Here is a 13338-nt window from a genome sequence, read left to right as displayed (position 1 = left end):
GTGAAAATGCAAGCTAACGCAGGGTTGCCTCCTCATGTGTGTTTGTGTCATGAGCCGTGAACTTTTACCTCCCGTGTCTACGCTTTCTTTTTGTGCGAGATTCAAAAGAAGCGTGTCAGACACAGTTGTTTGATAGCTGATAGCCCAGGGCTTATCTCGACACTGAGAGCGCCAGCTTCACCCTCAAGGTCAGGGTCAGCCCGTTTCGCAGTGGGCGACAGGAAGCCAGAGGGACTGCCATCTTTAAATGCCTAATGAGCCTCTAATTGATATCCAGCTGAAAACCCCACAGAGTGTTAATGCCATTTCCCAGGAAACTATCTTAGGTTTGCCTCCTCATTTAGCCAACAAGACATAGGAGGCCCTGAAGCATACATTTTTAACACAGAGTCGCAGAGGTAATGAGAGCTAATGACAGCGTTTTCACTGCGTGGGCACAGGCGGATAACACACAGTCACGTTTGTACATACTCAGTGTTGCTGCTTTTGCGTTTATTTTTATGTTAGATAGATAGGAGACAGTGAATTTGGACCGCTCACTTTCATTAGTATGTTCTTCTTTTGGTCAGTCGTGGTTTTTTTTCCTTCAACTCTAGTCTGGGATCTCGACATAAAAGACAGAAACACAGTTCACATGAGGCTTCACCACCACGTTAGCTGCAGCATTAAGGACTGGGTAATATTCCCGTCATCTCCCACTCTTTTATGAGATGTAACTTGCTGTAATGAGATGGGATTTTAAGAAAGAAGCTAATCTTGGGCAGTGCTTTAAATCAGCTCCCTAACCGTATCCCATTCTCCACGCTTTTTGAAGACTCCAGCCCCTCTGCCAGGACAGCTTTTCACAATGTACTCGCTTAAACGTCTCATTCATGTTGATCATCACTGACTAAGACCAGTCTAGTGCCCAAAATAGCAGTGACTGTAAAGCAACTGGAGATTTTTCATGCTTTGTCGAGCGTAGACTGGCAGATGGAGTGTTGTTTGTTAAGAAGGTTAGCATTGCTTGAAGTGGATCCCGTTTAAACTCGGTGTTCTCACGTCGTGGCTTCGACACTCGTTATTCAAACCTGTACCTGCCAACCCGCTGCTCAGATGCTCTATTTTTGTGGTGGAACAGTAAGCACATTTCGGGCTGGATTCCTGCTATGTGTTGGAGGTGGTTGTGGTGACGAGTTCCTTTTGCCATGGCAAGTCCTTTGTGTTTGCTTGCCACAGAGTGCTTTTCAGTCTCTCTCTGCTTGCCCCACCGCATACCAGCGTTGACAACATGTCAAGGTTTCAGAACAAGTGGCAGCATTTCTCATTTTGGGCCTGGGATGAAAAGGCACCTGTGCTTAAGAGATGAAAAAGAGTGTTGCAGTGCTTCAGGTGTAAAGGCCAGAGAGTCATGTTAGAAACTTTGGTCGTTGAAGAGTAATGGGCCAAGCGTGTGTGGGGGATACTCCTTGTGTCCGCTGATGAGTCGATCTGTGGAGCTGATAGGCCGATGTGCTTGTGAAGTCACCTTTGTGGCATCGGTTTCCTATGTGCTAAATGTGAACAGGAGATACATTAAACTGTGCCCGAAGTAACAGTGAAGAACTACTGAGCGCTGCGAGTGTGGGAAAGCAGGCGACAAGGAACCGATCAGCAACATCAGTGAAAGGCAGGGGTGGAAACTGCAAAGGTGAAGGAGTTTGAAATTCAGCTGGAAGCTCAGGAACGTGATGGAGTCTGCATGTCCATCTTCTCATTGTGACTCGTTCGTCTTGCTGGCTGATGAGCATGGACACACAACACAAGAGAAGGTGGAGGCGGTGGAGGTGACGTCGTCAGACTTATTCAACTTAACACGAGTGATTTAGCGTTTTGTGCTAGTAGACCGTTTTTGGAAGAAGATAATAAAAAATCCAGTATGTTTGTTATAACGGTAATTAAAAACATGTATGTATTACTGTTAAACAATAAACTGTATTATCACATCCTACCAGCATTAAGGAGAAGGAGATTTTTAGAGCACCTTCCTTTCTAAAAGTCACTGCGATCGACTGCCTCGTGTATGACCTCAGACTGAGACGTGGAATAACGATAGCATTGATTTTACTCTCAATACACAGTGAAGGGAGCCCCAAATGCCTCTTTGCTTGTTCTTTTGATATACTGTCTCAGCCACTGTAACCTAAATTAATTGATGGTAACAATGGTAGGTGATTTTTCTTTTCTTTCTTTTTTTCTCTTTTTGTAAGTAATTGGTCCACAGTGACCTGTGTTTTACTTCCCAGACCTTTGGCTTAGAGAAAATATGGGCGGGAGGGATCAGAGTCTGGTCTAAGCAGGCCAATTTGTCTGAGTACCTATTTCTCAAACAGGCAGAAAGAGTCTGAGACACAGCAGTGGTTTCTTCTTGATGCGAAACAGGGCAGCGTGAGAGGACAAACATGAACTGCTAGACTTTACACAGAGGCATTTGTATTACATGAAAGCTTAAACAATCATGGCCTCTGAGAAGGAGATGAGAGGGAAAGCTTAAATGCCATATTTATCAGTGAAACGGGGACTCGGAGTGTTGCTGGCGTAATTTGTTTTGATCGTTTTTTTGGGGTTTTTTTTTTCTGGCCTTTTCAGTTAATAATACAGAAACCCAGTGGACAAAGGAGAATTATGCATTCTGCCACATGATTGGGGTTTGAAAGGGCTTTCTATGGGACTGAGATTTAAATGGATGTTTCTTTTTTCTTAATAATTGAAAGCTCGTTTGTGCCTCAGCAATCCATATCGTCTTTAACCAGACGAGTAGCGCAGGGAGGTGTTTTGCTCGTGTTTCTCTTCTAATCATCATCAGCTCGGGGAGGGGGTTGGGGGTGGCAACAGCTGCCCGGCCTTGCTGACCCTTTTAGCATCAAGTGACAAGGGGAGTCGACCTTGGGAAAGGTTTCATGGCCATATTTCTTTAACCCTAAACCATCAGCCACCTTCTCCAGTGACACACACACACACACACACACACACACACATATAAAAACAACTTACGCAGTCAGACCTTTTTCAGACATTTCTTATTTGAGCAAAGCAAGAAAAAAAATTAAAGAAAATCCAAAATATAGAAAAATAGTGTTTGACTGAGGAGATGGCATTTCATTAAAAGATCACTGTGTGGGATTTTATTCACTTTAAATTAAAAAAAAAGAAAAAGGCAAATGTTACCCAAAGCACAGCTTGACAGAAGTTATTTAAATTCCCCCCTGCGAGCCTTCGAAGCCACCAACAAAAAAATATTTTCCTGTATCATCAATATATAATATAATCAAACCGACACTTGAAGAGATACGACTTTGTTACAGTTTTTCATTATTGTCGCTGTAACTTACTTAGACTCCCATTGGCTGGTTCAGCTTAATGAACGTGTTGGCAACTCAGTGTGAAATTCAGATAAAGTCTTAGAACGTCTTCCCTACAGAGCGCAAGCTGTAATTAGAAAATGAAAAAAAACGTGTGTGACACCCTTGAGGAAACGTGATGATTGTGTTGTGAGTTTTGTCTGAAGATTTCTTTTGTGCAGAAATGACATTCTGCTCCCTCTGAAAATCTGTATGAGCACGAGGAAATCGGCTGCCTCGACACTGGAGGATTTGGCTGAATTACGGGTTTGTGTGAGGACTCTCTGTACCTTGAATGACTTTGTTGAATTACAACGAGAGACATTTTTTTGTGGTGTGGACACTTGTTTTTTTGAATTGGTTGTTGTTGTACTCTCACAGCTGAATTTCATATTTCAGTGTCGTCTTTCCAAAAAGTGTGGGCTAAGTTATTCTCTATAGAGCAGCTTAAATGCCAATTGTGTTTATATGACTGCCTGATAACTTGAACATATGTTTCTGTGAGCCAGTGCAGCTTTAACTAATTATTCTTTGTAAAGATTAATTTGGGCCGTTGTTTGTTTTACTGCACGCTTTACAGCAGTGTTAAAGAGAATGTGAAAAGCGTCAAAGAGACTCTGGTTGTCCTCATGTTTAACATATTGTGTGATGGACTTTATTTACGAGGGTGAAACAACCAAACATGTCATTTTTCAGCTCGCGTGCCTCCGTTCCCTTTCATTTTAGTGTTGACGGCTAAGGGGTCCCGCCTCCCCCTCCGCCCTTAACTCGCCACCTAATGGCATAATGACAAATTTGGTCAAAGTGCTTTAGGACTCAGCAGTGCTGCTTCCCGACTCTGAAAGCAGTGCTTTATGTCAGATCCGCCCCCTGAAGAGGGTGACAACTGTCTACTGTCCCAGTCTGTCCTTTGACAAGCAGCCCTTGTAGATGTCTCGAGCGGCGTTGTTTACATCAGCAGCCACTGTTTGCGCTCTCTGTTGGGAAAAGATCACCGGCAGGGCGAAGGCTGAGACACAGACTCTGCGTCTTCTCCTGTGTGTCAGTACAAGGCTGCCTCTCTCTCTCTCTCTCTCAGTCCAAGCGTTTTTATTTCACTGTGGTTGCCTTTGTAGAGAGCTGCCGGGTGCCCCCTCTGGAGAGGGATCTGGACTGTGGTTCAGCCTAGCGAAATGTAGCGCCTCCCTGCCATCGAAGCCGGATTTGAAGACCTGCGTGCTGTCTGCTCATGGTGAGTCACCTCGAAGTTTTATGGCACTTGAGCTACTTAGCCGGGACCTTTTTATACCTATTGCAACACCACATCGAGGTCATCTTGTGAAGTAACAATGGCAGAACAATACATACATTATTAACCTTGTGTTTGCAAGTGAAGGAGCAAATAACGATTGAAATTGGAAGCCGTTTTTGAAGGTGACTCATATTGTGAGCATATTTGTTATGTGTGTGGTGATTTGGATGGATTCACGGCTAAACTTGCACTTGACTGTTTGTGCTTTTCTTCATTTAATCCCTGAAATTGAAAGAGTAGTCAGTCTGCCTTTGATCATTTAAAAGTTCTTTTAAAATGATCGTTTACCCTTGTGTGATTCGTGTAAACCACACTCTGTGGCTGCGTTATCAGTCAACACCATCTTCTCTTTGTGTCTTTAGACTTTAGGAAATCATTTGACCTTGTCTGTACATGTCATGTCAAGTTTCTGGGTAAACATGTAGCACTTGTTGTAAATGGACCACATTTATGCTACGTCATATGCTAGGAATACTGAGCATCATCAAAGGCAGGGAGCTGACAGCCTGATGGTTGACATTAATCAATAAAAGCTCCTACTTTTCGTTTTGTTTTTCTTCTAAATTAATTTAGACTCAAACTTGTTTGTTATTTGAGATGATTAAGAAATCTAATTGTGTGCTTGCCGGCAGCGCTGCCAAATTTAACAAGACTTTTCTTGGAATTAAGCAGTCAACAACGCATTAACTTTTATACGTAAATAATTGTGACACGCCTGTGGGAGAGGCAGAAAAACTCTAGAAACTCCATCATCAGGTGATGGATTCATGTTCCCTGATTCTGTTTCCATCGTGAATTTTTTTCAGTATGTGCTGTCATCTCTTCAGCAGAGGCCCTCTGTCAGAAAAAGTCTTACTTTTGAGTGTCCCGAGTGCTGATCGATGCGTTGGCTTCGGGCCATATGTAATTACTCTGTGACTGGCCAGCCGTGAAATTGTTGTTTGACTCTGAAATAGATCTAAAGTCCTTTCGTAAGTTTTAGAGTAAGAGTAAGGCCCTCCGGTTCTGTCATAATCGGGATGAATGTGACAGTGGCAGCACCAGGAGTTGGTAAGACAATTGACTCGGCCAACGAACGAAGTAAGGAGTTCGCAAAACCGTCTGCCAGTGACCTCTCCAACCTCATTATCAGCATTTAACGCGGTGTCATCCTCACACATTATGTCTGCAGCGTGTCTGAAGACCAACAAATTCTGTCAGCTGTTAGAGGGAGCGTGGGGCTCGCCGACTGCAGAGAGGTATGCATAGTGACAGTCGCTGGCTCACATATGTGCAGCTGTGGCCTGTAAGATGCGGGTCGGCAAATGGTGTGGAAGAGCAGTCCCATTAAACTCTGGCTCTCCTCTGAGAAAGAGGCTAACAGCTCTGAGCGCTGGCCTCTCGCTCCCTGGGAGAAAGTGCTGACACAAATTTTTGTCTGACTGAAATGCCTTCTGACCGCGTGACACTGGCTCTTTTCTGCCTCTGAGATTCCACCGGCGTGAAGCTGGGGCTACACAAAAGAGAGCCAGTCTGCGAGTGTGCTGCTAAGGAGGTGGCATAAATCATAATCATGCCATAAACCGGCTCAAAGGTCTGCATTACTCACATTTTACAGGTTGAGGAAGGAATTTCTTTGTTTGAGTCGTTAATTGGGGTTATATGCTTAAAACCTTCCAGTTTTCATCTCCTGCACGTTACACATCCTCGTGAGCAAATTAATTTTGTCCCTCCACCAAGCTTTCTCTTGTTAAGCAGCCTCACGCACACACTGATTCAGAGATGTCCTGTGATTCGTGGACCAGAGGAAGGCTGCCGTGTCCCTTTTGGCATGCAGCCGTGATCTGTCAGCTTGTGAGTGACGGGACTCAGCTCCTGTGTTGGTCACTGGTGCGGAGATGCACAAACTTGACAGCACCTCCAGGCACACGAGGCACTGGATTTTAGTCCTTCAGTTGTGCATGTCGTCAAACGTGATGTGCTGTTTCCCTGTGGAAACATTTGGTGGTGGTGGTTTGCAGCATGTGGGCAAGCCGGAGTAACTAATTTCTACAAGCCTCAGGTTCCTGCTACAGTAAGGCAACTGCATTTGCATTCTTCGGATAGTATTAGTGATGGCCTTACCAATCAGATGTTTCAGGCTGTTAATCTCTGCTGAGCGCTGGAGGGGACAGTGATGAGAGTGATCAGTGTTTGAAGGGGATCTGAGGAAAGACGGTTGCTCCCCAGTGGGATGTGTGGGTGGTTAGCTGCAGCCCACAGCTACTGAAGGGGAGCTGTGTCAGATCTGACACGCTGAAACCCACAAACGCCAGCACTGACAGCCAGTTGTGACGAAAACCAGTTTACATGCAAGATAAATTCTGTTTGAATTGTGGGGGAGCTGCCCTCCCCTGGCGTGATCTCGTTCCTTTGGTTCTGTAGTCATCCTCGTATGGCGGTAGGTAGGCTAGTTTCCCTTTGTGCTCTGTCAGGACTTGTAGTCACAAATCTGATGAAGATTTAGAGCAGATGAGTTTATTTTTAAGTCGCTGGAATGTGTGAGGGACATGATGCAGGTAGGATGCACGTCGTTGCTTTGTCCTCAACAGCATAGAGAAGCCTCAGACTTGGCTCACTGAACGGCCCATTTGTTTTAAAGACAGTTGCACAAAGACTGAGAAAAGTGCCTCCGTCTTGTCTGGTCTCACCCGCAGAGACCTGGCCTCAATTCCTGGTAGGGCTACCTCTGGCTTAGTCATGCATTCCAGCTAACAGAGTCAGGACTTAAGGAGGGGAGCCGGTGAGGGACTGTGCATGAGCTACTCCAGCCTGAACGCAGAGAGGTGGGGATCCAGCATGAACTTCCAGGATAACCTCAGCCTGGAGACAACCAGGAAAGCCAGCACTTTTTAACTTACTCATTCACAGACGCATCACTGGTGTAAAAGGAAATGCTCTACAGTGTCTTCTGGGTTGTACACTAATAGCTACAAACTAGTCGAGTTGCCATGCAGCTCATTAAAACATCTGCGGCTGGTGGCTTTGAAGAGGGACATGTCGGTTGTCTCTGGACTCAGCGGCTTGAGATGGGAGGCAGCTGCGTTCGAGGAGGGGAGTCACTCTGTTGGTGGGGGGGGGGTGGCATTGGAAGTTGTAAGGGCTTTGTTGAGAGGCTTTTTCTGTGTTTGTTTTCTCAGCAGAGTTATGCATTTATATTTTCAGTCAGAGTGCAGATGACAAAAAACTGTGACTGACAGAAAGCTGCTGTGTTAATGAATAAAATAACTGTTGTTATGTGCTAATGCACCACTGGCAGAGAGTATTTTCAAATGTCATTTTTCAAAAAGAAAAGAAAAAAATGTCCGGGCTAGTACTACTAAATCTTCAATTTAACAACAGACTTCAGTTGTCCATCTTAAAGCGAAGTCATTAAGTATAATGGCTTCCAGTGGTCTCCGTAATAGCTTGCAAGTCCACAGTGTTCTAGTCGAGCTCCAGCACAGGAAATGAAGGGCACAGAAATCAGTCTGTGCTAATGTATGGTTTGAGAAATAACACCGCGTGGACGGCATGAAAATCAAATCTGCATTGTAGTTCAGAACTGAGCTGAGCTGCACCACAATTTCCTTCTTCTCTTGTTCACCTCATGCATAATAATAGAGTGTGTGTGTGTGTGAGGTGGGGGGAAGATTCGGCCCAGCATAGTTGTTGCGAATTAATTTTCTTTCTGTCAAAAACTGGACTTTTTTTTCACCCCACCACTTCTCTCAAAAACCCTGTCAAATTAAGTTCAGGCCTGCAGTTTAGGCCTATAAATCATAATCTGTTCCATCCCTGGCCTAACCGCATTTCAATTTTTCCTTTGCAATTTGTTGTGTTGTGTTTGGATGTCAGCCTGTGGGTGTAAATGGACTTGCTGAGGTACCCAAGTCTCAAATCTGAAAATTTCACCATCAAGACAGTTCACATCGAGCCTCGTTTTGCCAAGTCACTCGTGGTTGGCGCGTCTCCGTCACAGTATTCGGCATAATCAACGTGTGCATGGGATTGCAAGGCACAGAGGTAAACAGAGGCATCAGCCATCATCTGCGCTTTTGAGAGGATTCTTCAAAGTGATGTTCCTCTGGGACCATGTATGCACAGGTTTGTTCAAAATCAACTCCTCCCTTCTCATCTCCGCCAGCCATCATTGACAGCTGGGCCCAACGAACAGCTGCCTCCCCTCCCCCAAAATCTAATACATTAAAAAAACGAAAAGAGTTGCCAGCAAGCGTGCTTTTGAGGGGGAGCTAATTGTTTTGTAAAGCCGGGAGTGAATGTGTGGGTGGTCCCCGTTAGTCTGGTTTGAAGCTGCAACTAACCATTGTTTTCGTCATTGGCTAATCTGCCAGTTATTTTCTCAATTAATTATTTTGTTGGAAAAATGTCGGGAAAAGTAAAGAACACCTATTACAGTTTGACGCAGCTGGCCAACTAGTTTTTTCAAAATTCAAGAAGCAAACACATTTAGCGACTTTTAGAAATATAACAACAGATAAAAGCAGCCAATATTCACCCTCTACGAGCAGGAACCTCGAAGAGCGACTCCTCTTTGCTGCTGATAAATTTTCTGTTTTGGTTGAGTAATTTCTTAAGGGAATCATTTTAGCTCTTGTCAGTTTCACAAGGACTTTTCAGTTTGATTCATTACAGGTCAGACGTCTCTGTCCAAGGGACCGATTTGTGAGGATTTGATATTAACTACATTTAACAGTTTCAACAAGAGCAACAAATGAAGCGAATGGATGATCACCTGATGATGATGATAATATGGACTGATTTGGTTTTGTGGCCCAAGATTGATTCAAGTCCAGACATCAGAGACGCTCAGACTTCTGTGATAATTAACCTCAGTGACACACATGACTTCTGAAACCACACACACACACAGCATACATACGTGTGGTGGCTGCTGCCAATTATTTTGTGGACAAAGTGTCTGGCAGGGGTCCATTATGAAGGCGGTCTCTCTTGGGCAGCCTGCCTCTATAAAGTCCAATAATGAAAGCCAACCTTGAGCCGACCACCACCTTGTATTCTGATCTTCAGTTTTAAAGAATTAATTGGTAATTCATGCGCAGAGAAATGTAAATGAATGCCACGTGAGTTTTTCCTTTTCAATGTCGGTGTGCACTTGTGATGTGAAATTTATTCATAATTAAAGGTTTAGGCTCCTGCTGATCAGTGGAGCCAAAACAGATGGTGATGGTAATTCTAAATCACCTGCAATTGACCTACAGCACATCCTCCCTCGGCTACTGCAAGGCCGGAAATCTTGACTCAGCGAACAGAATATGCATGCGTCTGTAGCAGTACTTCGATTCACTGACGGACATTTGATTATTTTCTCTTTTCTAATTCCGTCCTGTTGGTTCTGTGCTGCTCGCCCTGAGTGTGGATACACTGTGCCAGTCTCACACATGCTGTCTCAAGAGGCCAATAGCTCATAGCCTTTTTCTTTTGCTGATGTTGGCAAGGGCTGGCTGAGCCTGCTAATGTGCGTGGCAAAAGGCCTGACGAAAAGGCAGACTCATCTGTCGTCTTGTGACCTTCAGCGGAGGGGAAGGACTGGACGTGGATTCTGCATGTTGCATCTGCATAATACCTCCTCACCCTCGGCTGATGGCTTCTTTTGCTGGACGAGGCGGAGAACTCGTCTCTGTATTCGCCGCTTAATCATCTTCAATCCGATTGGCAGGTTCACATGTCTTCGTCTCGTGCGCGAGGACACACATTGCACACACACACACACACAGACACGTGCACAGTGCCTGCCGACGTTATCTCTCAGGAGAGGATGGCGTATTCCTGTAGCGAATACACTGCCTCGATGAAGTGAAATGAATAGGGACTAGACTAGAGTGAAGATGCCCTTTCTTTCATGAATAGCTCATTAATTTTCCCACCACAGCCTCATCAAGCCAACACTCTGGATTACTCATAATAACAAAAGACAAATAATTGCAATGTGACATGAAAACAATCAAAGTCGTTTAATGAAGTGACTTGTGATAAGTATCTTTCAATTAAAAGCCACTAAATCGCATCGCTGCTGAAGTGAAAACAGCATGGATGATTGCCAGCATCCGTGTGAGAGATTTAATGTCATCCTCAGATGCAGTTTCTTACAAGCCAAACTCATGGGAACATGCGAACGTGGGAGCAAAGCTGCAGCTCTGTGCCTGAGCCACGTGACTGACACAAGGAGCGACGGTACTGGGAATCTAGGAGACTTTTATTGGTGGTCATCAAATTGCCATCAGAGGTCAGTGGCCAGCTAACACGCTAATTGGGTCTCCGTTTTTTCTGTGGTCTCGTCTGCGCTTTCCATCAAACGTCAGTCCAGCCTGACAGCAATCTGTTGGTGGGCTGAACTGGAAGAGCAAGTAATTTAAGATGTTTTCTCTCTCCTGCCCACGCTCGCTTCGTTCCTTTTAAACCGTCTTCTCAGATCCAGATTCATAGCCACAAATAGCAGCCCTGAAGGTATCATTGCCCTTGTGAGGCACACTAATGTGTTCTTTTCTTTGTGGTGTTGTAGCGCTGGCTCTGGAATTGATGGTCTGGTTGGAAAAAAAGGAAAAGAAAAGAAAAGTGCATTTATGAAGCTTGAGATGCATGTCAGAAACAAGCATTTAAGGCACACGTTACATTTGTAATGACAGAGCTGAAGCTGGTTGTAGACCTACATTTTTTTTTGGTTGCTTTCCACAAGCAAGGCTGATCACATAAGAGACGGTAACACGGTGCATTCCTGGAACCTGTCAGCGGCTCTTTTTCACCGTTATATGAAGCCATCTCCTGTAGAAACTGTCTGAGGGATGAAATGAAAGGAAATTAGAGAGGTTTGCTGCTAATTCAAAGTGGACAATGAAGCTCTGCACAGACTGAATGTGAACATGATGGCGCTAAACAGGTAATACAGGATCGAATGCATAATTCATCGGGAAGCAGATTAATCTCTCAGTCAGTGCGCCTCTGCTCGCAAGTGCATTTATATCCATGCATGTGTAATTCACAGACTTATTTCCCCAGACGTGAAGGCAGTTGTCAACAATCACTTTTGACAACTGGATCTGTTTTTCTGTCTTATTTATGAGCGGGAAGGCCAAGTTAAGGGCAGAAACTCATTTGGTCAGCACCAGATGTCATTATGGGTTCCCTTTTGACATACTTAAGCTACTCCATCTCCTCTCTCCACCTGTTTGGATGGATGGCAGTACCCTATTGATCTGTTCTATTCTCGTCTGGTGGTTTTGAAACCGTACTCACCCTCTGAATGTCTGATGACTCTCTGCCCGTCCCTCTGGGATCCGCCGGGTACATGGGCTGACTCCTTGTGGGTTCTGTTGACGTCAGCGGTGCTATCTGACGATAGACAGCATGAACACGTCTTTCTTCTTTAGGAAATTTGATCCCCTTAAGCATGTTTTTACCGCTTACACCTGACTTACAGTCAGACAACTATTTCTGTTTCTGTTATCTTGCACAACCGTCAATGGAAAATTTAATAGAATAATAATAATAGAAGGAATTTTAATAGAATGATTATCCTAAGGAATCCCGTTGCAGATCTACATTTAACTTTAATTTAACCATTCAATAAACCATCTTTTAATTGCCTTACTCTACCTTAAATTTTTTTTTTTTTTTTTTTGCCATAACCACCATCTTTACCGTGATGTTTCCATGTGTGCCTGATTTAAAAAGCTGAAATTTAAAAAGGGGTCAAAATGAATGTGTGGTCTTAATCTCCACTGTGTGCTCTTGTGACTGTAACGGTAACCTGGACTTTTTGCTTGCTTTAGTGTCACGGCTAACCTTACTGACACTTACCTTATGTATAGTTATTGATTAAACTCACTGCAGACAGCAAGTTGAAGCACTCAGCTGTCACTGAGTGGTTAGTTATATTGCTGCCGTGCAGAATAAGAACAAATATGCCACACTTCTGTTTTCTGGCTGCAAACAGCTGAGCTTCAGTAGTGGCTGTAGCTTCGACGTGCAGCCTGACGCGCATCTCAGCTGCAAATGTCTTGTACAGCTGCAGTGTCTCCGCTCTTAGTGCCCTTTTTAAAGTTGTTTTAAGTTGATTTGAGATGAAGACTTTTGTAACTCTGCCAGTTCATGAAGGAAACTAACCCAGGAGTACCCTTGTGGCTTTACTCCACTTCGAAGCCATGCTAAGCCTATCAACTACTCGGCTGCACTTGATACACAATAGCCTAAGGCAAGGAAGTCCAACACTCTATCTGGCTCTGCTGCTCGGAGATGCAAACTTGCTACAAGCCCTCAACAGGCCTCTGGCTAAGTGGCGTGTGGTCAAGCATTTTGAGAAAATGAATTTTAATGGGATACACACATTGACACAAAATTAGTCAAAGTGGTAGCCTGTGCTGGTTGGTTGTTTAGCGCTTCCCTTGAAGTGGCCAAATCAACCCGTTTGGGTGTGATATGAAGCCTGGTTATGTCAGGCTAACCGAGGCAGTTACAAGTCCGTGTGAAAGCAGCTTCAGGCTGGCACTGAATTCATGTGACAGCTGTGCCAGGACAAGATGTGTGAGAATGTTATGAGAAGTTATCACATGTTGTGCTTTAATTTAGAGGGCTGGTAAGATTAAAAAAAAAAGAAAGAAAGAACAGGACTCATCCCTCTTTTCTTTTAAAACACTGAATCACACAACATGT

At 44.3% G+C, this 13338-nt stretch overlaps 1 protein-coding gene and 1 long non-coding RNA gene across 14 annotated transcripts in view; one reads left to right on the top strand and one right to left on the bottom strand.

Moving 5' to 3' along the window:
* tanc2b (tetratricopeptide repeat, ankyrin repeat and coiled-coil containing 2b) overlaps positions 1–13338 on the top strand; it is a 126957-nt gene that overhangs the window by 12608 nt on the left and 101011 nt on the right. For 8 of the 13 annotated variants that reach the window (XM_046378297.1, XM_046378316.1, XM_046378300.1 and 5 more), the window contains one exon: positions 4475–4590. The exons of 4 other annotated variants lie outside the window; for them this stretch is intronic. The gene's annotated coding sequence lies outside the window, so the exon portion shown is untranslated. Of the gene's footprint in view, positions 1–4474; positions 4591–10765; positions 10916–13338 lie in introns of those variants that run through there. One more of the 13 variants, XM_046378299.1, reaches the window with a different exon arrangement.
* Positions 11074–12050, bottom strand: LOC124053267. Its single transcript, XR_006842122.1, has 3 exons — positions 11923–12050; positions 11336–11464; positions 11074–11213 (listed from the first exon to the last, which is right to left on the bottom strand). It is a non-coding gene; the product is annotated as an uncharacterized LOC124053267 (long non-coding RNA).

Source organism: Scatophagus argus, chromosome 21 (genome assembly GCF_020382885.2).
Source record: "Scatophagus argus isolate fScaArg1 chromosome 21, fScaArg1.pri, whole genome shotgun sequence".
Lineage (NCBI taxonomy): Eukaryota > Metazoa > Chordata > Actinopteri > Scatophagidae > Scatophagus > Scatophagus argus.
The sequence above is the reverse complement of the archived record's forward strand: the minus strand, read 5'-3'. Positions and strand labels throughout refer to the sequence as shown.